Below are 4,458 nucleotides of genomic sequence, written 5' to 3'. Positions count from 1 at the left end.
ATCTCGGCTGTGTTTTCCGCTTTACTCGTGAAAGCGCTGCTTGTCACTGCCACCTACTGGAGTGGCGGGTACCGCCATCTGAAAGTGAACATCTCTAGCCTAATCCCTTGGCATAAGGTTATACGACACGGTATTGCGATGATGATAATAATAAAAAGAAACTTTGTTATATATTGCGCTTTTAAGAGTAGCTTTTCAAAGCGCTTTACGGTAAGAATAAAAACAATGATAGGAGATAAAAAAGTTAGTGCAATAATACTGGAACGCAACGGGGGCTCAGGCGGGCGCCCTTGCCGCATTAGGTCGGCCCCCCACCATCGGGGGCTCGAACCCGGGACTCACGCGTCTCTCTGCAGCGACCCAGCCCGGTGAGCCAAAGAGAGATCTCGCCACAGCCCAATAGCTGTAGTCCTGCTATCACAGGGATGGGCGGTGACGTCACCTGCTCTGGTACGCCGGCTCTTACACAGTGCCTGTCGGCCGTAAGCGTTACAATACAAAGGGTTTAGAAGCTGTAGAAAATGCCATGGTGCAGCACACAGACATGAATTAGATAGATAGATAATACTTTATTAATCCCGTAGTGAAATTGATGTGTTACAGCAGTCCAGCCCAAGACAAGCAAAAAAGGCATCAGAATAGTTATAAAACAAAAGACAACAAAATAAATAAATACAAAGGTGTGTGCAAAATGTGCTGATCATAGTCACTGTAAAAACAATAAAATATGTGCAAAATTTGCATAGGTTTATACAGACTGATTGTCCAAAAAGTACAATGGAGTAAACATGCTGTCCATAGACGAGCAGATGAAGGGCTAACAGTCCCAGCCTAGGGCAGCGTTATACACCCTGACAGCCGCCGGGAGGAAGGACCTGCGGAATCGTTCCCTTGAACACCGTAGCTGGAGCAGTCTGATACTAAAAGTGCTCCGCTGTCCAGTAACAGTCCCATGAAGAGGACGAGAGGTGTTGTTCATGATGGCTGTCAGCTTGGTCAGCATTCTCCTCTCAGCCACCAGCTCCAGGGGGTCAAGGCTCAGCCCCAACACAGAGCCAGCCTTCTTGATTAGTTTCTTGAGCCTATTTGCATCTTTTGTCATGATGCTGCTGCCCCAGCACACAACAGCGTAGAAGATGGACGCCGCCACCACTGATTCATAAAAAATGTGTAGCAGTGTTCCACACACACCAAAGGACCTGAGTCTCCTAAGAAAATAGAGTTAAAAGCCCTTCTGAAGAGGAAGGTTTTGAGTCTGGGTTTGAAAGCGCTCAGGGAAGGTGGCTCTCTAATACCCTTAGGGATAGCATTCCAGAGCTCTGGGGCACAGCAGGAGAAGGCCCTGTCACCCATAGCATGCTGAGAGGCTTGGGGGAAAGACAGGAGGCCAGAATTAGGAGAGTGAAGGTTGAGAGGTTGGGAGTAGGATGACAGAAGTTCAGACAATTACTGAGATGCCAAGCCTTGCAGAGCCTTATAGGTGCGCAGGAGGATGCTGAAGTCATGAAACCTGACCGGCAGCCAGTGCAAGGACTCCAGGACAGGAGTAATATAAGGGCCGGAGCAACCCGAAACCTAATTAATACTAAATAAACCGTTTTGTTAACTGTGAATGTATACCCTATGAATGTGAAAGTCTGAAACAACAGACCGGCAGTTTAAGGCAGGAAAATGATTGAGGATAATCTTAAAATGATTGACTCGCACTCCTGTTCACCTGGGAGAGGCTATAAAGCCACCATTTCTGATAGAGAGCACCGTGAGCAGTGATGGGAATAAAGTACACCCTTTTAATATTCTGTGGTTCTACATATTTCATCAATTTCCCTTCTGGATCAATAAAGTCTTATCTATCTATATTAAAGAATATCTGACCATCACCTACTCCTGGCCAAGTCCAAACAGTTATAATAATAATAATAATAGCTTACACTTATATAGCGCTTTTCTGGACACTCCACTCAAAGCTTTTACAGGTAATGGGGATCCCCTCCACCACCACCAATGTGTAGCCCCACCTGGATGATGCGACGGCAGCCATAGTGCGCCAGAACGCTCCCCACACACCAGCTATCAGTGGGGAGCAGAGTAATGAAGCCAATTGATAGATGGGGATTATTGGTAAGATTGATTGGTAAGGGCCAATGGGAAATTTGGCCAGGACGCCGGGGTTACACCCCTACTCTTTTCAAGAGACACCCTGGGATTTTTAATGACCACAGAGAGTCAGGACCTCGGTTTTACATCTCATCCGAAGGACGGCACCTGTTTACAGTATAGTGTCCCCGTCACTACACTGGGACATTAGGACCCACATGGACCGCAGGGTGAGCGCCCCCTGCTGGCCCCACTAAAAACTCTTCCAGCAGCAACCTTAGTTTTTCCCAGGAGTCTCCCATCCAGGTACTGACCAGGCTCACACCTACTTAGCTTCGGTGGGTTGCCAGTTGTGAGTTGCAGGGTGATATGGCTCTAACCTCAAGTGACAAATAACTCACACAATTTTTTCTTTGTCATTATTTATTACAGGCAACACAATTCTCCTGCAAAGCCACACGGAAACATTTAGCCATGACTGTCCCGACCAGCGCTTCCATGGTGTTTATGACATCAAGGCCAACTTCATGAAGTTGCCCTAAGGTTGAATTGCCAGGGTGCTGTCTGTGTGGAGTTTGCATGTTCTCCCTGTGTCCGCATGGTTTTCCTCCAGGTGCTCCGGTTTAGAACTTGAACTTGAACTTTATTGCCATATTTCCACCTGCAGTCCAGACCTGCTGGTGGGTTAACTGGCTTCTGGGAAAACTGGCCCTGTATTGGTGTCTGCCATTGCTTGCGGAGATAGGCTCCGGCTCCTGGATGATTCCGTTAGAGGATGGATGGGCGAGTTAGTGCACAACCGTGAAAACTTTCCAATTCAAAAACAATATGGAAGACCTTCTTGTGAACAAATACAAATATTTTCAGATATTACTGATCCGTAAATGTGATACGGTAACGTTTCCAGTACTGTTTTGGGTCAACATAACACATAGTGATCCTAACAAAACATGTTATCCTAGACCTAGTACAGTTTTATGAATTTGCTTTTCTAAACAGGGCTCGTAATTATATATAACCGGTCCATACTGTACGGGTAAACCTGCAGCAGTCTTGTACAAAGCAGGTTCTTTATAATTCTTAATGACCCGGCATCCTCTTTAAAGGTCTGCTGCTTTCACGGGCCGGAAACGCCTCTTGACGATCGCTTTACCGAACGCCAATGACGCCAATGACACTCGCTGCCGAGCACCGAGGCTTCTCGTAAACAAAAACTGGGACGAAATCGAGTTTCGATTTCTAAGAACATTATTGTCTTTTCACTCATGAAGACAAAGAGTCGCAAAAAAGAAAACTTGATATTAAAAAAATATATATACACCCAAAACAGTATATGTTCAGATGTGGTAGCTGCGTCGGCATGCGTAGGCTGCAGAGGAACGAGTAATAGGTTTATTCCTGTGCTGAAGAGAGAAGAAAGAAAACAATGTTTCAGGAAAACAGTATATGTGCACACATCTCGTTAAGGTTAAAAAAAAGCAGCAGTTACAGAACAATAATTAGATTTAGACACCTAAAGAAGGCTTCCACGAAATCACGAAGCACACTTGCAGTTTTCAGCCTTGATTAAGGACCCTTCGTGTCACGATGCGCTCGGCTACAGCTGAGTTGTTTTTTCCCGGAAAAGCCTCACCACGTGCTCACGCCGCCGACCCCCTTACCTGCGCTCGCTCAGGGGGCAGACCTCCTCCTCTCCCCGTCTATCCTAGCCGTGTCTCGGGCTGGCAAGTAGCCTCGGCAGGTCTGCCGAGAAAAAGGCTTCGCTTTCTTGTCGTGGCGCTACTCGCCTTCATCCACAGACAGTGCGTTTCTGCAGCTCTCTCTGGGGGCAGATTATCGCTGCCTCTTGAGAAACAGAAGCACAGACACTTCTGCGTGTTTCAGTAAGCTCCGCACTCAACCCATCACCGGGGGGATGTTTCTAGTGGTGTCAATCCATTGAAATAAGTTGTTCAAAGCCCGTCCTGCCGTCGAGGTCGTCCAAAAGGTCTTCTCGTAGTCGACAGGATTCGAACCTGCGCGGGGAATCCCCAATGGATTTCAAGTCCATCGCCTTAACCACTCGGCCACGACTACCTGAGGACACAAGCGTGGCCTCGGGTCGTGCGGAGAATCGCTGTAACTCAGCCCGCGGACGTAGACTTTCTGGACCGCGCGTATTACCCTCGTCCGTCTTCGCTTTTACATCACTCGAGCTGAAAAGGGAAAAAACAGACACGACAGCCGCTCTTTCTAGCTCTTGGCTCAGGCGCCTTGCTCCGAAACACGGAGATGTTTTTAATTAAAAAAAGACAGAATTATAAAGTAAAAAAAGACTAAAATTACAAGGAAATAAAAGGTCTGAACCACAAAATAGAAAAC

The 4,458-nt window shown here is 47.0% G+C and overlaps 1 non-coding gene across 1 annotated transcript; it reads right to left on the bottom strand.

Annotated features, from left to right (window-relative positions):
• Positions 1-4,091: 4,091 nt before the first annotated feature.
• trnas-uga (transfer RNA serine (anticodon UGA)) lies at positions 4,092-4,173 on the bottom strand. Its single transcript has one exon. It is a non-coding gene; the product is annotated as a tRNA-Ser (tRNA).
• Positions 4,174-4,458: the final 285 nt, after the last annotated feature.

Source organism: Lepisosteus platostomus, chromosome 26, assembly GCF_059453375.1.
Source record: "Lepisosteus platostomus isolate fLepPlt1 chromosome 26, fLepPlt1.hap1, whole genome shotgun sequence".
Lineage (NCBI taxonomy): Eukaryota > Metazoa > Chordata > Actinopteri > Semionotiformes > Lepisosteidae > Lepisosteus > Lepisosteus platostomus.
Note: the sequence above shows the minus strand (reverse complement) of the source record. Positions and strands in the feature narration are given on the sequence as shown.